At 33.5% G+C, this 24,500-nt stretch overlaps 13 non-coding genes across 13 annotated transcripts; 10 read left to right on the forward strand and 3 right to left on the reverse strand.

The window, feature by feature from the left end:
- The first annotated feature begins 1,730 nt into the window (after positions 1–1,730).
- On the forward strand, positions 1,731–1,802 carry TRNAQ-UUG (transfer RNA glutamine (anticodon UUG)). The gene has a single exon. It is a non-coding gene; the product is annotated as a tRNA-Gln (tRNA).
- Positions 1,803–4,246: 2,444 nt separating this feature from the next.
- On the forward strand, positions 4,247–4,318 carry TRNAQ-UUG (transfer RNA glutamine (anticodon UUG)). Its single transcript has one exon. It is a non-coding gene; the product is annotated as a tRNA-Gln (tRNA).
- A 2,443-nt stretch (positions 4,319–6,761) lies between these two features.
- TRNAQ-UUG (transfer RNA glutamine (anticodon UUG)) lies at positions 6,762–6,833 on the forward strand. Its single transcript has one exon. It is a non-coding gene; the product is annotated as a tRNA-Gln (tRNA).
- Positions 6,834–9,277: 2,444 nt separating this feature from the next.
- Positions 9,278–9,349, forward strand: TRNAQ-UUG (transfer RNA glutamine (anticodon UUG)). Its single transcript has one exon. It is a non-coding gene; the product is annotated as a tRNA-Gln (tRNA).
- An 825-nt stretch (positions 9,350–10,174) lies between these two features.
- Positions 10,175–10,246, reverse strand: TRNAQ-CUG (transfer RNA glutamine (anticodon CUG)). Its single transcript has one exon. It is a non-coding gene; the product is annotated as a tRNA-Gln (tRNA).
- A 1,548-nt stretch (positions 10,247–11,794) lies between these two features.
- Positions 11,795–11,866, forward strand: TRNAQ-UUG (transfer RNA glutamine (anticodon UUG)). The gene has a single exon. It is a non-coding gene; the product is annotated as a tRNA-Gln (tRNA).
- A 2,444-nt stretch (positions 11,867–14,310) lies between these two features.
- On the forward strand, positions 14,311–14,382 carry TRNAQ-UUG (transfer RNA glutamine (anticodon UUG)). The gene has a single exon. It is a non-coding gene; the product is annotated as a tRNA-Gln (tRNA).
- Positions 14,383–15,207: 825 nt separating this feature from the next.
- On the reverse strand, positions 15,208–15,279 carry TRNAQ-CUG (transfer RNA glutamine (anticodon CUG)). The gene has a single exon. It is a non-coding gene; the product is annotated as a tRNA-Gln (tRNA).
- A 1,548-nt stretch (positions 15,280–16,827) lies between these two features.
- Positions 16,828–16,899, forward strand: TRNAQ-UUG (transfer RNA glutamine (anticodon UUG)). Its single transcript has one exon. It is a non-coding gene; the product is annotated as a tRNA-Gln (tRNA).
- Positions 16,900–19,343: 2,444 nt separating this feature from the next.
- TRNAQ-UUG (transfer RNA glutamine (anticodon UUG)) lies at positions 19,344–19,415 on the forward strand. Its single transcript has one exon. It is a non-coding gene; the product is annotated as a tRNA-Gln (tRNA).
- Positions 19,416–20,240: 825 nt separating this feature from the next.
- TRNAQ-CUG (transfer RNA glutamine (anticodon CUG)) lies at positions 20,241–20,312 on the reverse strand. The gene has a single exon. It is a non-coding gene; the product is annotated as a tRNA-Gln (tRNA).
- A 1,548-nt stretch (positions 20,313–21,860) lies between these two features.
- On the forward strand, positions 21,861–21,932 carry TRNAQ-UUG (transfer RNA glutamine (anticodon UUG)). Its single transcript has one exon. It is a non-coding gene; the product is annotated as a tRNA-Gln (tRNA).
- A 2,444-nt stretch (positions 21,933–24,376) lies between these two features.
- On the forward strand, positions 24,377–24,448 carry TRNAQ-UUG (transfer RNA glutamine (anticodon UUG)). The gene has a single exon. It is a non-coding gene; the product is annotated as a tRNA-Gln (tRNA).
- Positions 24,449–24,500: the final 52 nt, after the last annotated feature.

Here is a 24,500-nt window from a genome sequence, read left to right on the forward strand (position 1 = left end):
CATAGATACATACTTATACGTTGATAAGTTTCAGTATAAAACTTTGACGTTATGTTTTTCCAAGTCCAAATTCTAAGAAATTAGTGAAATATTAAATCTCATAATTCAAGCAGGTCCCACGAGATTTGAACTCGGATCGCTGGATTCAGAGTCCAGAGTGCTAACCATTACACCATGGAACCCTGCCATACATGAGGGATTTTTCCATTGAGACAAAAGAGAGCGCATCAGTGCGGGGGCTTTTCTTACATTGATGAAAAGATATCTCAGTTGAATGCTCATAGTGTAAAGAGCTATAATGTGATTTGATTCTTTTCAGCTGCATTCTCCATAACAGTGTTAAATGTGCAAACGTTTATCAGGAAATGCAATTTACAAAATAATGATCATATTTGACTGAAGAATATTAAAACATTCTACATTTCCAAACTACTACATCCATTTCTCTGTCTCTCACATGGGTGGCTCCAAAGAGCAACAGTTGGCACTTTGGACTTTGCATGCAAAGGTACCAGTCCAATTCTTTGAGGTACTATTTTACTAATCTCGACCTTTTACATTTCTGTCATCTTTTGTTATTGATAGCTCCAATCCAACACCAGTAGGTTGAAAGAGAAAAATGTTGAATCCTTTCAAAATGTCCAACAGCTTGAACAAGTTACAGAAATACGAACTTTATAATACACATAACATCACATTCCTACACAAAATAGTGCGACATTACAAAATCCTATCCTGTTTTTCTCAAATGCATTTCAGAGGGCTGATTCCCAGCATTCCTTTTTGAAGATTTCCACACTATTGACAAGGCGAACATAGCACATTTTGAAAGAGATGTGTTCTTAAATCAAACCTAGAGAACCACAATGACGGTATCATTCAGATAGTACAAATGTTTTTTGTATATTAGTATGGAAATTGTGAAATAAAACATTTCTCATGCTGATTTTCAACAGTCGATCTGCAATCATGAAATATAAGCTTTTGCTTGGAGGCCTCAAAGGTACTGATCTAATTTTCTTTTTTAGAATTATTCACAGATCGTATGATATGCTTTGTACAAATCAACTATGTTGTTAGATCAAAATTGATTAAAAAGTGACTATCTCAATTTCAGGACATATAGAAGAGGAAGGAGAAGAAGCTCATGTTTCAAATGCGGAGAGGCAACAACTGTTCATTATTTTCACCTCTATTAATTATATGTATTTTTATAATGTATATATTTATATTTTCCGATAAATATACATAGACATATAGCGATATATAGGGAGATACAGACATATAAGTTGATACGTACAAGTTTATAAGTAAATGAGATGTTTTTCCAATCAATACTTCTAAGAACTGAATGGAAAAAAAATCGTAAAGTTTAGATAAGTCCCACTGAGCTTTGTACTTAGATCCCTGTTTTCAGAGTCCAGATTGACAAGCATAACACCATCAACCCACCTGTACCAGGTTGAGCTTTCCATTTTGGCAGAAGAGATTGCATTCACGGGGGAATCTTATCTTTTATTGCAAAATCTTATCTCACATAAAAAGTACTGTTCAACAGAGTCATAGCGTTACTTGAGTCCTTTGTGCAACATCCTTCCCTAACATAGTTCAATAGGCAAAAGTTGAACAGAATAGAAAAGTTATATAATTCTGTTTGTCTTTGACTGTAGAAAATAAAAAATGTGAAATGTCCACATTGCTGCAGCAATTTGCTCCCCTGTCACATGGGAGGTTCCATGGTGTAATGGTTAGCACTTTGGACTTTGAATCCAAGGATCCGAGTTCAAATCTCGGTGGGACCACTTTCATGACTTATGACCAAATCTTTTTCTGTCAAGTGTATTCATAAATATCATAAATCTAACACGGGTAGAGTGAAACATTGATTTATTGATTGTATTTTTAAAGTCTATTTGATGTGAGCAAATGATAGAACTTTTAGAAAACATGGAAATAAAATGGCTCAAAATAATGAGATATTTTGTGAGCTGACTCTGTTTTCTCAACTCATCACAAGAGGCTGATCCAAGATATTACTTGTTTAAATCTTACTGTTATTGATAAGGGGAACACGGAACTTTTTTAATTGGAAAGCCTTCATTAAAAGAAAACTTGAGGAATCAAATTGTGTATTTTGGGGACAGAAGAGATGAACTTTTAAATAACAATCTTGAAATTAAGACACACAGATATTTACACTCTGTTTTTCTAAAGTAGATCTATAACCACAAAGTAGAATCTTTCGAAAGACATGTCAAATGTATTAATCTGAATTCCTCTTTCAAAGAAATTCACAATTAAATGCACTGTGTAAGTCAAGAATGTTGTCAGATAAGAAATCAGCAAAATTAACTATCTTATTACTGATCATAAAGATGAGAAAGGAAAATAACCTCTTGCTTAAATTGTGGATGGGAAAGAACAGTTTTTAGTTTTCAGCTTCAGTACTTATGTTTATGAATAATTCATTTCTTTATATTGTATTATCACTATCTAGATGGATATAGCCATGTGTACATAGATACATACTTATACGTTGATAAGTTTCAGTATAAAACTTTGACGTTATGTTTTTCCAAGTCCAAATTCTAAGAAATTAGTGAAATATTAAATCTCATAATTCAAGCAGGTCCCACGAGATTTGAACTCGGATCGCTGGATTCAGAGTCCAGAGTGCTAACTATTACACCATGGAACCCTGCCATACATGAGGGATTTTTCCATTGAGACAAAAGAGAGCGCATCAGTGCTGGGGCTTTTCTTACATTGATGAAAAGATATCTCAGTTGAATGCTCATAGTGTAAAGAGCTATAATGTGATTTGATTCTTTTCAGCTGCATTCTCCATAACAGTGTTAAATGTGCAAACGTTTATCAGGAAATGCAATTTACAAAATAATGATCATATTTGACTGAAGAATATTAAAACATTCTACATTTCCAAACTACTACATCCATTTCTCTGTCTCTCACATGGGTGGCTCCAAAGAGCAACAGTTGGCACTTTGGACTTTGCATGCAAAGGTACCAGTCCAATTCTTTGAGGTACTATTTTACTAATCTCGACCTTTTACATTTCTGTCATCTTTTGTTATTGATAGCTCCAATCCAACACCAGTAGGTTGAAAGAGAAAAATGTTGAATCCTTTCAAAATGTCCAACAGCTTGAACAAGTTACAGAAATACGAACTTTATAATACACATAACATCACATTCCTACACAAAATAGTGCGACATTACAAAATCCTATCCTGTTTTTCTCAAATGCATTTCAGAGGGCTGATTCCCAGCATTCCTTTTTGAAGATTTCCACACTATTGATAAGGCGAACATAGCACATTTTGAAAGAGATGTGTTCTTAAATCAAACCTAGAGAACCACAATGACGGTATCATTCAGATAGTACAAATGTTTTTTGTATATTAGTATGGAAATTGTGAAATAAAACATTTCTCATGCTGATTTTCAACAGTCGATCTGCAATCATGAAATATAAGCTTTTGCTTGGAGGCCTCAAAGGTACTGATCTAATTTTCTTTTTTAGAATTATTCACAGATCGTATGATATGCTTTGTACAAATCAACTATGTTGTTAGATCAAAATTGATTAAAAAGTGACTATCTCAATTTCAGGACATATAGAAGAGGAAGGAGAAGAAGCTCATGTTTCAAATGCGGAGAGGCAACAACTGTTCATTATTTTCACCTCTATTAATTATATGTATTTTTATAATGTATATATTTATATTTTCCGATAAATATACATAGACATATAGCGATATATAGGGAGATACAGACATATAAGTTGATACGTACAAGTTTATAAGTAAATGAGATGTTTTTCCAATTAATACTTCTAAGAACTGAATGGAAAAAAAATCGTAAAGTTTAGATAAGTCCCACTGAGCTTTGTACTTAGATCCCTGTTTTCAGAGTCCAGATTGACAAGCATAACACCATCAACCCACCTGTACCAGGTTGAGCTTTCCATTTTGGCAGAAGAGATTGCATTCACGGGGGAATCTTATCTTTTATTGCAAAATCTTATCTCACATAAAAAGTACTGTTCAACAGAGTCATAGCGTTACTTGAGTCCTTTGTGCAACATCCTTCCCTAACATAGTTCAATAGGCAAAAGTTGAACAGAATAGAAAAGTTATATAATTCTGTTTGTCTTTGACTGTAGAAAATAAAAAATGTGAAATGTCCACATTGCTGCAGCAATTTGCTCCCCTGTCACATGGGAGGTTCCATGGTGTAATGGTTAGCACTTTGGACTTTGAATCCAAGGATCCGAGTTCAAATCTCGGTGGGACCACTTTCATGACTTATGACCAAATCTTTTTCTGTCAAGTGTATTCATAAATATCATAAATCTAACACGGGTAGAGTGAAACATTGATTTATTGATTGTATTTTTAAAGTCTATTTGATGTGAGCAAATGATAGAACTTTTAGAAAACATGGAAATAAAATGGCTCAAAATAATGAGATATTTTGTGAGCTGACTCTGTTTTCTCAACTCATCACAAGAGGCTGATCCAAGATATTACTTGTTTAAATCTTACTGTTATTGATAAGGGAACACGGAACTTTTTTAATTGGAAAGCCTTCATTAAAAGAAAACTTGAGGAATCAAATTGTGTATTTTGGGGACAGAAGAGATGAACTTTTAAATAACAATCTTGAAATTAAGACACACAGATATTTACACTCTGTTTTTCTAAAGTAGATCCATAACCACAAAGTAGAATCTTTCGAAAGACATGTCAAATGTATTAATCTGAATTCCTCTTTCAAAGAAATTCACAATTAAATGCACTGTGTAAGTCAAGAATGTTGTCAGATAAGAAATCAGCAAAATGAACTATCTTATTACTGATCATAAAGATGAGAAAGGAAAAGAACCTCTTGCTTAAATTGTGGATGGGAAAGAACAGTTTTTAGTTTTCAGCTTCAGTACTTATGTTTATGAATAATTCATTTCTTTATATTGTATTATCACTATCTAGATGGATATAGCCATGTGTACATAGATACATACTTATACGTTGATAAGTTTCAGTATAAAACTTTGACGTTATGTTTTTCCAAGTCCAAATTCTAAGAAATTAGTGAAATATTAAATCTCATAATTCAAGCAGGTCCCACGAGATTTGAACTCGGATCGCTGGATTCAGAGTCCAGAGTGCTAACCATTACACCATGGAACCCTGCCATACATGAGGGATTTTTCCATTGAGACAAAAGAGAGCGCATCAGTGCGGGGGCTTTTCTTACATTGATGAAAAGATATCTCAGTTGAATGCTCATAGTGTAAAGAGCTATAATGTGATTTGATTCTTTTCAGCTGCATTCTCCATAACAGTGTTAAATGTGCAAACGTTTATCAGGAAATGCAATTTACAAAATAATGATCATATTTGACTGAAGAATATTAAAACATTCTACATTTCCAAACTACTACATCCATTTCTCTGTCTCTCACATGGGTGGCTCCAAAGAGCAACAGTTGGCACTTTGGACTTTGCATGCAAAGGTACCAGTCCAATTCTTTGAGGTACTATTTTACTAATCTCGACCTTTTACATTTCTGTCATCTTTTGTTATTGATAGCTCCAATCCAACACCAGTAGGTTGAAAGAGAAAAATGTTGAATCCTTTCAAAATGTCCAACAGCTTGAACAAGTTACAGAAATACGAACTTTATAATACACATAACATCACATTCCTACACAAAATAGTGCGACATTACAAAATCCTATCCTGTTTTTCTCAAATGCATTTCAGAGGGCTGATTCCCAGCATTCCTTTTTGAAGATTTCCACACTATTGACAAGGCGAACATAGCACATTTTGAAAGAGATGTGTTCTTAAATCAAACCTAGAGAACCACAATGACGGTATCATTCAGATAGTACAAATGTTTTTTGTATATTAGTATGGAAATTGTGAAATAAAACATTTCTCATGCTGATTTTCAACAGTCGATCTGCAATCATGAAATATAAGCTTTTGCTTGGAGGCCTCAAAGGTACTGATCTAATTTTCTTTTTTAGAATTATTCACAGATCGTATGATATGCTTTGTACAAATCAACTATGTTGTTAGATCAAAATTGATTAAAAAGTGACTATCTCAATTTCAGGACATATAGAAGAGGAAGGAGAAGAAGCTCATGTTTCAAATGCGGAGAGGCAACAACTGTTCATTATTTTCACCTCTATTAATTATATGTATTTTTATAATGTATATATTTATATTTTCCGATAAATATACATAGACATATAGCGATATATAGGGAGATACAGACATATAAGTTGATACGTACAAGTTTATAAGTAAATGAGATGTTTTTCCAATCAATACTTCTAAGAACTGAATGGAAAAAAAATCGTAAAGTTTAGATAAGTCCCACTGAGCTTTGTACTTAGATCCCTGTTTTCAGAGTCCAGATTGACAAGCATAACACCATCAACCCACCTGTACCAGGTTGAGCTTTCCATTTTGGCAGAAGAGATTGCATTCACGGGGGAATCTTATCTTTTATTGCAAAATCTTATCTCACATAAAAAGTACTGTTCAACAGAGTCATAGCGTTACTTGAGTCCTTTGTGCAACATCCTTCCCTAACATAGTTCAATAGGCAAAAGTTGAACAGAATAGAAAAGTTATATAATTCTGTTTGTCTTTGACTGTAGAAAATAAAAAATGTGAAATGTCCACATTGCTGCAGCAATTTGCTCCCCTGTCACATGGGAGGTTCCATGGTGTAATGGTTAGCACTTTGGACTTTGAATCCAAGGATCCGAGTTCAAATCTCGGTGGGACCACTTTCATGACTTATGACCAAATCTTTTTCTGTCAAGTGTATTCATAAATATCATAAATCTAACACGGGTAGAGTGAAACATTGATTTATTGATTGTATTTTTAAAGTCTATTTGATGTGAGCAAATGATAGAACTTTTAGAAAACATGGAAATAAAATGGCTCAAAATAATGAGATATTTTGTGAGCTGACTCTGTTTTCTCAACTCATCACAAGAGGCTGATCCAAGATATTACTTGTTTAAATCTTACTGTTATTGATAAGGGGAACACGGAACTTTTTTAATTGGAAAGCCTTCATTAAAAGAAAACTTGAGGAATCAAATTGTGTATTTTGGGGACAGAAGAGATGAACTTTTAAATAACAATCTTGAAATTAAGACACACAGATATTTACACTCTGTTTTTCTAAAGTAGATCTATAACCACAAAGTAGAATCTTTCGAAAGACATGTCAAATGTATTAATCTGAATTCCTCTTTCAAAGAAATTCACAATTAAATGCACTGTGTAAGTCAAGAATGTTGTCAGATAAGAAATCAGCAAAATGAACTATCTTATTACTGATCATAAAGATGAGAAAGGAAAAGAACCTCTTGCTTAAATTGTGGATGGGAAAGAACAGTTTTTAGTTTTCAGCTTCAGTACTTATGTTTATGAATAATTCATTTCTTTATATTGTATTATCACTATCTAGATGGATATAGCCATGTGTACATAGATACATAATTATACGTTGATAAGTTTCAGTATAAAACTTTGACGTTATGTTTTTCCAAGTCCAAATTCTAAGAAATTAGTGAAATATTAAATCTCATAATTCAAGCAGGTCCCACGAGATTTGAACTCGGATCGCTGGATTCAGAGTCCAGAGTGCTAACTATTACACCATGGAACCCTGCCATACATGAGGGATTTTTCCATTGAGACAAAAGAGAGCGCATCAGTGCGGGGGCTTTTCTTACATTGATGAAAAGATATCTCAGTTGAATGCTCATAGTGTAAAGAGCTATAATGTGATTTGATTCTTTTCAGCTGCATTCTCCATAACAGTGTTAAATGTGCAAACGTTTATCAGGAAATGCAATTTACAAAATAATGATCATATTTGACTGAAGAATATTAAAACATTCTACATTTCCAAACTACTACATCCATTTCTCTGTCTCTCACATGGGTGGCTCCAAAGAGCAACAGTTGGCACTTTGGACTTTGCATGCAAAGGTACCAGTCCAATTCTTTGAGGTACTATTTTACTAATCTCGACCTTTTACATTTCTGTCATCTTTTGTTATTGATAGCTCCAATCCAACACCAGTAGGTTGAAAGAGAAAAATGTTGAATCCTTTCAAAATGTCCAACAGCTTGAACAAGTTACAGAAATACGAACTTTATAATACACATAACATCACATTCCTACACAAAATAGTGCGACATTACAAAATCCTATCCTGTTTTTCTCAAATGCATTTCAGAGGGCTGATTCCCAGCATTCCTTTTTGAAGATTTCCACACTATTGATAAGGCGAACATAGCACATTTTGAAAGAGATGTGTTCTTAAATCAAACCTAGAGAACCACAATGACGGTATCATTCAGATAGTACAAATGTTTTTTGTATATTAGTATGGAAATTGTGAAATAAAACATTTCTCATGCTGATTTTCAACAGTCGATCTGCAATCATGAAATATAAGCTTTTGCTTGGAGGCCTCAAAGGTACTGATCTAATTTTCTTTTTTAGAATTATTCACAGATCGTATGATATGCTTTGTACAAATCAACTATGTTGTTAGATCAAAATTGATTAAAAAGTGACTATCTCAATTTCAGGACATATAGAAGAGGAAGGAGAAGAAGCTCATGTTTCAAATGCGGAGAGGCAACAACTGTTCATTATTTTCACCTCTATTAATTATATGTATTTTTATAATGTATATATTTATATTTTCCGATAAATATACATAGACATATAGCGATATATAGGGAGATACAGACATATAAGTTGATACGTACAAGTTTATAAGTAAATGAGATGTTTTTCCAATTAATACTTCTAAGAACTGAATGGGAAAAAAATCGTAAAGTTTAGATAAGTCCCACTGAGCTTTGTACTTAGATCCCTGTTTTCAGAGTCCAGATTGACAAGCATAACACCATCAACCCACCTGTACCAGGTTGAGCTTTCCATTTTGGCAGAAGAGATTGCATTCACGGGGGAATCTTATCTTTTATTGCAAAATCTTATCTCACATAAAAAGTACTGTTCAACAGAGTCATAGCGTTACTTGAGTCCTTTGTGCAACATCCTTCCCTAACATAGTTCAATAGGCAAAAGTTGAACAGAATAGAAAAGTTATATAATTCTGTTTGTCTTTGACTGTAGAAAATAAAAAATGTGAAATGTCCACATTGCTGCAGCAATTTGCTCCCCTGTCACATGGGAGGTTCCATGGTGTAATGGTTAGCACTTTGGACTTTGAATCCAAGGATCCGAGTTCAAATCTCGGTGGGACCACTTTCATGACTTATGACCAAATCTTTTTCTGTCAAGTGTATTCATAAATATCATAAATCTAACACGGGTAGAGTGAAACATTGATTTATTGATTGTATTTTTAAAGTCTATTTGATGTGAGCAAATGATAGAACTTTTAGAAAACATGGAAATAAAATGGCTCAAAATAATGAGATATTTTGTGAGCTGACTCTGTTTTCTCAACTCATCACAAGAGGCTGATCCAAGATATTACTTGTTTAAATCTTACTGTTATTGATAAGGGGAACACGGAACTTTTTTAATTGGAAAGCCTTCATTAAAAGAAAACTTGAGGAATCAAATTGTGTATTTTGGGGACAGAAGAGATGAACTTTTAAATAACAATCTTGAAATTAAGACACACAGATATTTACACTCTGTTTTTCTAAAGTAGATCCATAACCACAAAGTAGAATCTTTCGAAAGACATGTCAAATGTATTAATCTGAATTCCTCTTTCAAAGAAATTCACAATTAAATGCACTGTGTAAGTCAAGAATGTTGTCAGATAAGAAATCAGCAAAATGAACTATCTTATTACTGATCATAAAGATGAGAAAGGAAAAGAACCTCTTGCTTAAATTGTGGATGGGAAAGAACAGTTTTTAGTTTTCAGCTTCAGTACTTATGTTTATGAATAATTCATTTCTTTATATTGTATTATCACTATCTAGATGGATATAGCCATGTGTACATAGATACATAATTATACGTTGATAAGTTTCAGTATAAAACTTTGACGTTATGTTTTTCCAAGTCCAAATTCTAAGAAATTAGTGAAATATTATATCTCATAATTCAAGCAGGTCCCACCGAGATTTGAACTCGGATCGCTGGATTCAGAGTCCAGAGTGCTAACCATTACACCATGGAACCCTGCCATACATGAGGGATTTTTCCATTGAGACAAAAGAGAGCGCATCAGTGCGGGGGCTTTTCTTACATTGATGAAAAGATATCTCAGTTGAATGCTCATAGTGTAAAGAGCTATAATGTGATTTGATTCTTTTCAGCTGCATTCTCCATAACAGTGTTAAATGTGCAAACGTTTATCAGGAAATGCAATTTACAAAATAATGATCATATTTGACTGAAGAATATTAAAACATTCTACATTTCCAAACTACTACATCCATTTCTCTGTCTCTCACATGGGTGGCTCCAAAGAGCAACGCTTGGCACTTTGGACTTTGCATGCAAAGGTACCAGTCCAATTCTTTGAGGTACTATTTTACTAATCTCGACCTTTTACATTTTTGTCATCTTTTGTTATTGATAGCTCCAATCCAACACCAGTAGGTTGAAAGAGACAAATGTTGACTCCTTTCAAAATGTCCAACAGCTTGAACAAGTTACAGAAATACGAACTTTATAATACACATAACATCACATTCCTACACAAAATAGTGCGACATTACAAAATCCTATCCTGTTTTTCTCAAATGCATTTCAGAGGGCTGATTCCCAGCATTCCTTTTTGAAGATTTCCACACTATTGATAAGGCGAACATAGCACATTTTGAAAGAGATGTGTTCTTAAATCAAACCTAGAGAACCACAATGACGGTATCATTCAGATAGTACAAATGTTTTTTGTATATTAGTATGGAAATTGTGAAATAAAACATTTCTCATGCTGATTTTCAACAGTCGATCTGCAATCATGAAATATAAGCTTTTGCTTGGAGGCCTCAAAGGTACTGATCTAATTTTCTTTTTTAGAATTATTCACAGATCGTATGATATGCTTTGTACAAATCAACTATGTTGTTAGATCAAAATTGATTAAAAAGTGACTATCTCAATTTCAGGACATATAGAAGAGGAAGGAGAAGAAGCTCATGTTTCAAATGCGGAGAGGCAACAACTGTTCATTATTTTCACCTCTATTAATTATATGTATTTTTATAATGTATATATTTATATTTTCCGATAAATATACATAGACATATAGCGATATATAGGGAGATACATACATATAAGTTGATACGTACAAGTTTATAAGTAAATGAGATGTTTTTCCAATTAATACTTCTAAGAACTGAATGGAAAAAAAATCGTAAAGTTTAGATAAGTCCCACTGAGCTTTGTACTTAGATCCCTGTTTTCAGAGTCCAGATTGACAAGCATAACACCATCAACCCACCTGTACCAGGTTGAGCTTTCCATTTTGGCAGAAGAGATTGCATTCACGGGGGAATCTTATCTTTTATTGCAAAATCTTATCTCACATAAAAAGTACTGTTCAACAGAGTCATAGCGTTACTTGAGTCCTTTGTGCAACATCCTTCCCTAACATAGTTCAATAGGCAAAAGTTGAACAGAATAGAAAAGTTATATAATTCTGTTTGTCTTTGACTGTAGAAAATAAAAAATGTGAAATGTCCACATTGCTGCAGCAATTTCCTCCCCTGTCACATGGGAGGTTCCATGGTGAAATGGTTAGCACTTTGGACTTTGAATCCAAGGATCCGAGTTCAAATCTCGGTGGGACCACTTTCATGACTTATGACCAAATCTTTTTCTGTCAAGTGTATTCATAAATATCATAAATCTAACACGGGTAGAGTGAAACATTGATTTATTGATTGTATTTTTAAAGTCTATTTGATGTGAGCAAATGATAGAACTTTTAGAAAACATGGAAATAAAATGGCTCAAAATAATGAGATATTTTGTGAGCTGACTCTGTTTTCTCAACTCATCACAAGAGGCTGATCCAAGATATTACTTGTTTAAATCTTACTGTTATTGATAAGGGGAACACGGAACTTTTTTAATTGGAAAGCCTTCATTAAAAGAAAACTTGAGGAATCAAATTGTGTATTTTGGGGACAGAAGAGATGAACTTTTAAATAACAATCTTGAAATTAAGACACACAGATATTTACACTCTGTTTTTCTAAAGTAGATCCATAACCACAAAGTAGAATCTTTCGAAAGACATGTCAAATGTATTAATCTGAATTCCTCTTTCAAAGAAATTCACAATTAAATGCACTGTGTAAGTCAAGAATGTTGTCAGATAAGAAATCAGCAAAATTAACTATCTTATTACTGATCATAAAGATGAGAAAGGAAAATAACCTCTTGCTTAAATTGTGGATGGGAAAGAACAGTTTTTAGTTTTCAGCTTCAGTACTTATGTTTATGAATAATTCATTTCTTTATATTGTATTATCACTATCTAGATGGATATAGCCATGTGTACATAGATACATACTTATACGTTGATAAGTTTCAGTATAAAACTTTGACGTTATGTTTTTCCAAGTCCAAATTCTAAGAAATTAGTGAAATATTAAATCTCATAATTCAAGCAGGTCCCACGAGATTTGAACTCGGATCGCTGGATTCAGAGTCCAGAGTGCTAACCATTACACCATGGAACCCTGCCATACATGAGGGATTTTTCCATTGAGACAAAAGAGAGCGCATCAGTGCGGGGGCTTTTCTTACATTGATGAAAAGATATCTCAGTTGAATGCTCATAGTGTAAAGAGCTATAATGTGATTTGATTCTTTTCAGCTGCATTCTCCATAACAGTGTTAAATGTGCAAACGTTTATCAGGAAATGCAATTTACAAAATAATGATCATATTTGACTGAAGAATATTAAAACATTCTACATTTCCAAACTACTACATCCATTTCTCTGTCTCTCACATGGGTGGCTCCAAAGAGCAACAGTTGGCACTTTGGACTTTGCATGCAAAGGTACCAGTCCAATTATTTGAGGTACTATTTTACTAATCTCGACCTTTTACATTTCTGTCATCTTTTGTTATTGATAGCTCCAATCCAACACCAGTAGGTTGAAAGAGAAAAATGTTGAATCCTTTCAAAATGTCCAACAGCTTGAACAAGTTACAGAAATACGAACTTTATAATACACATAACATCACATTCCTACACAAAATAGTGCGACATTACAAAATCCTATCCTGTTTTTCTCAAATGCATTTCAGAGGGCTGATTCCCAGCATTCCTTTTTGAAGATTTCCACACTATTGATAAGGCGAACATAGCACATTTTGAAAGAGATGTGTTCTTAAATCAAACCTAGAGAACCACAATGACGGTATCATTCAGATAGTACAAATGTTTTTTGTATATTAGTATGGAAATTGTGAAATAAAACATTTCTCATGCTGATTTTCAACAGTCGATCTGCAATCATGAAATATAAGCTTTTGCTTGGAGGCCTCAAAGGTACTGATCTAATTTTCTTTTTTAGAATTATTCACAGATCGTATGATATGCTTTGTACAAATCAACTATGTTGTTAGATCAAAATTGATTAAAAAGTGACTATCTCAATTTCAGGACATATAGAAGAGGAAGGAGAAGAAGCTCATGTTTCAAATGCGGAGAGGCAACAACTGTTCATTATTTTCACCTCTATTAATTATATGTATTTTTATAATGTATATATTTATATTTTCCGATAAATATACATAGACATATAGCGATATATAGGGAGATACAGACATATAAGTTGATACGTACAAGTTTATAAGTAAATGAGATGTTTTTCCAATTAATACTTCTAAGAACTGAATGGAAAAAAAATCGTAAAGTTTAGATAAGTCCCACTGAGCTTTGTACTTAGATCCCTGTTTTCAGAGTCCAGATTGACAAGCATAACACCATCAACCCACCTGTACCAGGTTGAGCTTTCCATTTTGGCAGAAGAGATTGCATTCACGGGGGAATCTTATCTTTTATTGCAAAATCTTATCTCACATAAAAAGTACTGTTCAACAGAGTCATAGCGTTACTTGAGTCCTTTGTGCAACATCCTTCCCTAACATAGTTCAATAGGCAAAAGTTGAACAGAATAGAAAAGTTATATAATTCTGTTTGTCTTTGACTGTAGAAAATAAAAAATGTGAAATGTCCACATTGCTGCAGCAATTTGCTCCCCTGTCACATGGGAGGTTCCATGGTGTAATGGTTAGCACTTTGGACTTTGAATCCAAGGATCCGAGTTCAAATCTCGGTGGGACCACTTTCATGACTTATGACCAAATCTTTTTCTGTCAAGTGTATTCATAAATATCATAAATCTAACACGGGTAGAGTGAAACATTGATTTATTGATTGTATTTTTAAAGTCTATTTGATGTGAGCAAATGATAGAACTTTTAGAAAACATGGAAATAAAATGGCTCAAAATAATGAGATATTTTGTGAGCTGACTCTGTTTTCTCAACTCATCACAAGAGGCTGATCCAAGATATTACTTGTTTAAATCTTACTGTTATTGATAAGGGGAACACGGAACTTTTTTAATTGGAAAGCCTTCATTAAAAGAAAACTTGAGGAATCAAATTGTGTATTTTGGGGACAGAAGAGATGAACTTTTAAATAACAATCTTGAAATTAAGACACACAGATATTTACACTCTGTTTTTCTAAAGTAGATCCATAACCACAAAGTAGAATCTTTCGAAAGACATGTCAAATGTATTAATCTGAATTCCTCTTTCAAAGAAATTCACAATTAAATGCACTGTGTAAGTCAAGAATGTTGTCAGATAAGAAATCAGCAAAATGAACTATCTTATTACTGATCATAAAGATGAGAAAGGAAAAGAACCTCTTGCTTAAATTGTGGATGGGAAAGAACAGTTTTTAGTTTTCAGCTTCAGTACTTATGTTTATGAATAATTCATTTCTTTATATTGTATTATCACTATCTAGATGGATATAGCCATGTGTACATAGATACATAATTATACGTTGATAAGTTTCAGTATAAAACTTTGACGTTATGTTTTTCCAAGTCCAAATTCTAAGAAATTAGTGAAATATTATATCTCATAATTCAAGCAGGTCCCACCGAGATTTGAACTCGGATCGCTGGATTCAGAGTCCAGAGTGCTAACCATTACACCATGGAACCCTGCCATACATGAGGGATTTTTCCATTGAGACAAAAGAGAGCGCATCAGTGCGGGGGCTTTTCTTACATTGATGAAAAGATATCTCAGTTGAATGCTCATAGTGTAAAGAGCTATAATGTGATTTGATTCTTTTCAGCTGCATTCTCCATAACAGTGTTAAATGTGCAAACGTTTATCAGGAAATGCAATTTACAAAATAATGATCATATTTGACTGAAGAATATTAAAACATTCTACATTTCCAAACTACTACATCCATTTCTCTGTCTCTCACATGGGTGGCTCCAAAGAGCAACGCTTGGCACTTTGGACTTTGCATGCAAAGGTACCAGTCCAATTCTTTGAGGTACTATTTTACTAATCTCGACCTTTTACATTTCTGTCATCTTTTGTTATTGATAGCTCCAATCCAACACCAGTAGGTTGAAAGAGACAAATGTTGACTCCTTTCAAAATGTCCAACAGCTTGAACAAGTTACAGAAATACGAACTTTATAATACACATAACATCACATTCCTACACAAAATAGTGCGACATTACAAAATCCTATCCTGTTTTTCTCAAATGCATTTCAGAGGGCTGATTCCCAGCATTCCTTTTTGAAGATTTCCACACTATTGATAAGGCGAACATAGCACATTTTGAAAGAGATGTGTTCTTAAATCAAACCTAGAGAACCACAATGACGGTATCATTCAGATAGTACAAATGTTTTTTGTATATTAGTATGGAAATTGTGAAATAAAACATTTCTCATGCTGATTTTCAACAGTCGATCTGCAATCATGAAATATAAGCTTTTGCTTGGAGGCCTCAAAGGTACTGATCTAATTTTCTTTTTTAGAATTATTCACAGATCGTATGATATGCTTTGTACAAATCAACTATGTTGTTAGATCAAAATTGATTAAAAAGTGACTATCTCAATTTCAGGACATATAGAAGAGGAAGGAGAAGAAGCTCATGTTTCAAATGCGGAGAGGCAACAACTGTTCATTATTTTCACCTCTATTAATTATATGTATTTTTATAATGTATATATTTATATTTTCCGATAAATATACATAGACATATAGCGATATATAGGGAGATACATACATATAAGTTGATACGTACAAGTTTATAAGTAAATGAGATGTTTTTCCAATTAATACTTCTAAGAACTGAATGGAAAAAAAATCGTAAAGTTTAGATAAGTCCCACTGAGCTTTGTACTTAGATCCCTGTTTTCAGAGTCCAGATTGACAAGCATAACACCATCAACCCACCTGTACCAGGTTGAGCTTTCCATTTTGGCAGAAGAGATTGCATTCACGGGGGAATCTTATCTTTTATTGCAAAATCTTATCTCACATAAAAAGTACTGTTCAACAGAGTCATAGCGTTACTTGAGTCCTTTGTGCAACATCCTTCCCTAACATAGTTCAATAGGCAAAAGTTGAACAGAATAGAAAAGTTATATAATTCTGTTTGTCTTTGACTGTAGAAAATAAAAAATGTGAAATGTCCACATTGCTGCAGCAATTTCCTCCCCTGTCACATGGGAGGTTCCATGGTGAAATGGTTAGCACTTTGGACTTTGAATCCAAGGATCCGAGTTCAAATCTCGGTGGGACCACTTTCATGACTTATGACCAAATCTTTTTCTGTCAAGTGTATTCATAAATATCATAAATCTAACACGGGTAGAGTGAAACATTGATTTATTGATTGTATTTTTAAAGTCTATTTGATGTGAGCAAATGATAGAACTTTTAGAAAACATGGAAATAAAATGGCTCAAAATAATGAGATATTTTGTGAGCTGACTCTGTTTTCTCAACTCATCACAAGAGGCTGATCCAAGATATTACTTGTTTAAATCTTACTGTTATTGATAAGGGGAACACGGAACTTTTTTAATTGGAAAGCCTTCATTAAAAGAAAACTTGAGGAATCAAATTGTGTATTTTGGGGACAGAAGAGATGAACTTTTAAATAACAATCTTGAAATTAAGACACACAGATATTTACACTCTGTTTTTCTAAAGTAGATCCATAACCACAAAGTAGAATCTTTCGAAAGACATGTCAAATGTATTAATCTGAATTCCTCTTTCAAAGAAATTCACAATTAAATGCACTGTGTAAGTCAAGAATGTTGTCAGATAAGAAATCAGCAAAATTAACTATCTTATTACTGATCATAAAGATGAGAAAGGAAAATAACCTCTTGCTTAAATTGTGGATGGGAAAGAACAGTTTTTAGTTTTCAGCTTCAGTACTTATGTTTATGAATAATTCATTTCTTTATATTGTATTATCACTATCTAGATGGATATAGCCATGTGTACATAGATACATACTTATACGTTGATAAGTTTCAGTATAAAACTTTGACGTTATGTTTTTCCAAGTCCAAATTCTAAGAAATTAGTGAAATATTAAATCTCATAATTCAAGCAGGTCCCACGAGATTTGAACTCGGATCGCTGGATTCAGAGTCGAGAGTGCTAACTATTACACCATGGAACCCTGCCATACATGAGGGATTTTTCCATTGAGACAAAAGAGAGCGCATCAGTGCGGGGGCTTTTCTTACATTGATGAAAAGATATCTCAGTTGAATGCTCATAGTGTAAAGAGCTATAATGTGATTTGATTCTTTTCAGCTGCATTCTCCATAACAGTGTTAAATGTGCAAACGTTTATCAGGAAATGCAATTTACAAAATAATGATCATATTTGACTGAAGAATATTAAAACATTCTACATTTCCAAACTACTACATCCATTTCTCTGTCTCTCACATGGGTGGCTCCAAAGAGCAACAGTTGGCACTTTGGACTTTGCATGCAAAGGTACCAGTCCAATTCTTTGAGGTACTATTTTACTAATCTCGACCTTTTACATTTCTGTCATCTTTTGTTATTGATAGCTCCAATCCAACACCAGTAGGTTGAAAGAGAAAAATGTTGAATCCTTTCAAAATGTCCAACAGCTTGAACAAGTTACAGAAATACGAACTTTATAATACACATAACATCACATTCCTACACAAAATAGTGCGACATTACAAAATCCTATCCTGTTTTTCTCAAATGCATTTCAGAGGGCTGATTCCCAGCATTCCTTTTTGAAGATTTCCACACTATTGATAAGGCGAACATAGCACATTTTGAAAGAGATGTGTTCTTAAATCAAACCTAGAGAACCACAATGACGGTATCATTCAGATAGTACAAATGTTTTTTGTATATTAGTATGGAAATTGTGAAATAAAACATTTCTCATGCTGATTTTCAACAGTCGATCTGCAATCATGAAATATAAGCTTTTGCTTGGAGGCCTCAAAGGTACTGATCTAATTTTCTTTTTTAGAATTATTCACAGATCGTATGATATGCTTTGTACAAATCAACTATGTTGTTAGATCAAAATTGATTAAAAAGTGACTATCTCAATTTCAGGACATATAGAAGAGGAAGGAGAAGAAGCTCATGTTTCAAATGCGGAGAGGCAACAACTGTTCATTATTTTCACCTCTATTAATTATATGTATTTTTATAATGTATATATTTATATTTTCCGATAAATATACATAGACATATAGCGATATATAGGGAGATACAGACATATAAGTTGATACGTACAAGTTTATAAGTAAATGAGATGTTTTTCCAATTAATACTTCTAAGAACTGAATGGAAAAAAAATCGTAAAGTTTAGATAAGTCCCACTGAGCTTTGTACTTAGATCCCTGTTTTCAGAGTCCAGATTGACAAGCATAACACCATCAACCCACCTGTACCAGGTTGAGCTTTCCATTTTGGCAGAAGAGATTGCATTCACGGGGGAATCTTATCTTTTATTGCAAAATCTTATCTCACATAAAAAGTACTGTTCAACAGAGTCATAGCGTTACTTGAGTCCTTTGTGCAACATCCTTCCCTAACATAGTTCAATAGGCAAAAGTTGAACAGAATAGAAAAGTTATATAATTCTGTTTGTCTTTGACTGTAGAAAATAAAAAATGTGAAATGTCCACATTGCTGCAGCAATTTGCTCCCCTGTCACATGGGAGGTTCCATGGTGTAATGGTTAGCACTTTGGACTTTGAATCCAAGGATCCGAGTTCAAATCTCGGTGGGACCACTTTCATGACTTATGACCATATCTTTTTCTGTCAAGTGTATTCATAAATATCATAAATCTAACACGGGTAGAGTGAAACATTGATTTATTGATTGTATTTTTAAAGTCTATTTGATGTGAGCAAATGATAGAACTTTTAGAAAACATGGAAATAAAATGGCTCAAAATAATGAGATATTTTGTGAGCTGACTCTGTTTTCTCAACTCATCACAAGAGGCTGATCCAAGATATTACTTGTTTAAATCTTACTGTTATTGATAAGGGGAACACGGAACTTTTTTAATTGGAAAGCCTTCATTAAAAGAAAACTTGAGGAATCAAATTGTGTATTTTGGGGACAGAAGAGATGAACTTTTAAATAACAATCTTGAAATTAAGACACACAGATATTTACACTCTGTTTTTCTAAAGTAGATCCATAACCACAAAGTAGAATCTTTCGAAAGACATGTCAAATGTATTAATCTGAATTCCTCTTTCAAAGAAATTCACAATTAAATGCACTGTGTAAGGCAAGAATGTTGTCAGATAAGAAATCAGCAAAATGAACTATCTTATTACTGATCATAAAGATGAGAAAGGAAAAGAACCTCTTGCTTAAATTGTGGATGGGAAAGAACAGTTTTTAGTTTTCAGCTTCAGTACTTATGTTTATGAATAATTCATTTCTTTATATTGTATTATCACTATCTAGATGGATATAGCCATGTGTACATAGATACATAATTATACGTTGATAGGTTTCAGTATAAAACTTTGACGTTATGTTTTTCCAAGTCCAAATTCTAAGAAATTAGTGAAATATTATATCTCATAATTCAAGCAGGTCCCACCGAGATTTGAACTCGGATCGCTGGATTCAGAGTCCAGAGTGCTAACCATTACACCATGGAACCCTGCCATACATGAGGGATTTTTCCATTGAGACAAAAGAGAGCGCATCAGTGCGGGGGCTTTTCTTACATTGATGAAAAGATATCTCAGTTGAATGCTCATAGTGTAAAGAGCTATAATGTGATTTGATTCTTTTCAGCTGCATTCTCCATAACAGTGTTAAATGTGCAAACGTTTATCAGGAAATGCAATTTACAAAATAATGATCATATTTGACTGAAGAATATTAAAACATTCTACATTTCCAAACTACTACATCCATTTCTCTGTCTCTCACATGGGTGGCTCCAAAGAGCAACGCTTGGCACTTTGGACTTTGCATGCAAAGGTACCAGTCCAATTCTTTGAGGTACTATTTTACTAATCTCGACCTTTTACATTTCTGTCATCTTTTGTTATTGATAGCTCCAATCCAACACCAGTAGGTTGAAAGAGACAAATGTTGACTCCTTTCAAAATGTCCAACAGCTTGAACAAGTTACAGAAATACGAACTTTATAATACACATAACATCACATTCCTACACAAAATAGTGCGACATTACAAAATCCTATCCTGTTTTTCTCAAATGCATTTCAGAGGGCTGATTCCCAGCATTCCTTTTTGAAGATTTCCACACTATTGATAAGGCGAACATAGCACATTTTGAAAGAGATGTGTTCTTAAATCAAACCTAGAGAACCACAATGACGGTATCATTCAGATAGTACAAATGTTTTTTGTATATTAGTATGGAAATTGTGAAATAAAACATTTCTCATGCTGATTTTCAACAGTCGATCTGCAATCATGAAATATAAGCTTTTGCTTGGAGGCCTCAAAGGTACTGATCTAATTTTCTTTTTTAGAATTATTCACAGATCGTATGATATGCTTTGTACAAATCAACTATGTTGTTAGATCAAAATTGATTAAAAAGTGACTATCTCAATTTCAGGACATATAGAAGAGGAAGGAGAAGAAGCTCATGTTTCAAATGCGGAGAGGCAACAACTGTTCATTATTTTCACCTCTATTAATTATATGTATTTTTATAATGTATATATTTATATTTTCCGATAAATATACATAGACATATAGCGATATATAGGGAGATACATACATATAAGTTGATACGTACAAGTTTATAAGTAAATGAGATGTTTTTCCAATTAATACTTCTAAGAACTGAATGGAAAAAAAATCGTAAAGTTTAGATAAGTCCCACTGAGCTTTGTACTTAGATCCCTGTTTTCAGAGTCCAGATTGACAAGCATAACACCATCAACCCACCTGTACCAGGTTGAGCTTTCCATTTTGGCAGAAGAGATTGCATTCACGGGGGAATCTTATCTTTTATTGCAAAATCTTATCTCACATAAAAAGTACTGTTCAACAGAGTCATAGCGTTACTTGAGTCCTTTGTGCAACATCCTTCCCTAACATAGTTCAATAGGCAAAAGTTGAACAGAATAGAAAAGTTATATAATTCTGTTTGTCTTTGACTGTAGAAAATAAAAAATGTGAAATGTCCACATTGCTGCAGCAATTTCCTCCCCTGTCACATGGGAGGTTCCATGGTGAAATGGTTAGCACTTTGGACTTTGAATCCAAGGATCCGAGTTCAAATCTCGGTGGGACCACTTTCATGACTTATGACCAAATCTTTTTCTGTCAAGTGTATTCATAAATATCATAAATCTAACACGGGTAGAGTGAAACATTGATTTATTGATTGTATTTTTAAAGTCTATTTGATGTGAGCAAATGATAGAACTTTTAGAAAACATGGAAATAAAATGGCTCAAAATAATGAGATATTTTGTGAGCTGACTCTGTTTTCTCAACTCATCACAAGAGGCTGATCCAAGATATTACTTGTTTAAATCTTACTGTTATTGATAAGGGGAACACGGAACTTTTTTAATTGGAAAGCCTTCATTAAAAGAAAACTTGAGGAATCAAATTGTGTATTTTGGGGACAGAAGAGATGAACTTTTAAATAACAATCTTGAAATTAAGACACACAGATATTTACACTCTGTTTTTCTAAAGTAGATCCATAACCACAAAGTAGAATCTTTCGAAAGACATGTCAAATGTATTAATCTGAATTCCTCTTTCAAAGAAATTCACAATTAAATGCACTGTGTAAGTCAAGAATGTTGTCAGATAAGAAATCAGCAAAATTAACTATCTTATTACTGATCATAAAGATGAGAAAGGAAAATAACCTCTTGCTTAAATTGTGGATGGGAAAGAACAGTTTTTAGTTTTCAGCTTCAGTACTTATGTTTATGAATAATTCATTTCTTTATATTGTATTATCACTATCTAGATGGATATAGCCATGTGTACATAGATACATACTTATACGTTGATAAGTTTCAGTATAAAACTTTGACGTTATGTTTTTCCAAGTCCAAATTCTAAGAAATTAGTGAAATATTAAATCTCATAATTCAAGCAGGTCCCACGAGATTTGAACTCGGATCGCTGGATTCAGAGTCCAGAGTGCTAACCATTACACCATGGAACCCTGCCATACATGAGGGATTTTTCCATTGAGACAAAAGAGAGCGCATCAGTGCGGGGGCTTTTCTTACATTGATGAAAAGATATCTCAGTTGAATGCTCATAGTGTAAAGAGCTATAATGTGATTTGATTCTTTTCAGCTGCATTCTCCATAACAGTGTTAAATGTGCAAACGTTTATCAGGAAATGCAATTTACAAAATAATGATCATATTTGACTGAAGAATATTAAAACATTCTACATTTCCAAACTACTACATCCATTTCTCTGTCTCTCACATGGGTGGCTCCAAAGAGCAACAGTTGGCACTTTGGACTTTGCATGCAAAGGTACCAGTCCAATTATTTGAGGTACTATTTTACTAATCTCGACCTTTTACATTTCTGTCATCTTTTGTTATTGATAGCTCCAATCCAACACCAGTAGGTTGAAAGAGAAAAATGTTGAATCCTTTCAAAATGTCCAACAGCTTGAACAAGTTACAGAAATACGAACTTTATAATACACATAACATCACATTCCTACACAAAATAGTGCGACATTACAAAATCCTATCCTGTTTTTCTCAAATGCATTTCAGAGGGCTGATTCCCAGCATTCCTTTTTGAAGATTTCCACACTATTGATAAGGCGAACATAGCACATTTTGAAAGAGATGTGTTCTTAAATCAAACCTAGAGAACCACAATGACGGTATCATTCAGATAGTACAAATGTTTTTTGTATATTAGTATGGAAATTGTGAAATAAAACATTTCTCATGCTGATTTTCAACAGTCGATCTGCAATCATGAAATATAAGCTTTTGCTTGGAGGCCTCAAAGGTACTGATCTAATTTTCTTTTTTAGAATTATTCACAGATCGTATGATATGCTTTGTACAAATCAACTATGTTGTTAGATCAAAATTGATTAAAAAGTGACTATCTCAATTTCAGGACATATAGAAGAGGAAGGAGAAGAAGCTCATGTTTCAAATGCGGAGAGGCAACAACTGTTCATTATTTTCACCTCTATTAATTATATGTATTTTTATAATGTATATATTTATATTTTCCGATAAATATACATAGACATATAGCGATATATAGGGAGATACAGACATATAAGTTGATACGTACAAGTTTATAAGTAAATGAGATGTTTTTCCAATTAATACTTCTAAGAACTGAATGGAAAAAAAATCGTAAAGTTTAGATAAGTCCCACTGAGCTTTGTACTTAGATCCCTGTTTTCAGAGTCCAGATTGACAAGCATAACACCATCAACCCACCTGTACCAGGTTGAGCTTTCCATTTTGGCAGAAGAGATTGCATTCACGGGGGAATCTTATCTTTTATTGCAAAATCTTATCTCACATAAAAAGTACTGTTCAACAGAGTCATAGCGTTACTTGAGTCCTTTGTGCAACATCCTTCCCTAACATAGTTCAATAGGCAAAAGTTGAACAGAATAGAAAAGTTATATAATTCTGTTTGTCTTTGACTGTAGAAAATAAAAAATGTGAAATGTCCACATTGCTGCAGCAATTTGCTCCCCTGTCACATGGGAGGTTCCATGGTGTAATGGTTAGCACTTTGGACTTTGAATCCAAGGATCCGAGTTCAAATCTCGGTGGGACCACTTTCATGACTTATGACCAAATCTTTTTCTGTCAAGTGTATTCATAAATATC

Source organism: Lissotriton vulgaris, chromosome 4_1 (assembly GCF_964263255.1).
Source record: "Lissotriton vulgaris chromosome 4_1, aLisVul1.2, whole genome shotgun sequence".
NCBI classification, from domain to species: Eukaryota; Metazoa; Chordata; class Amphibia; order Caudata; family Salamandridae; genus Lissotriton; species Lissotriton vulgaris.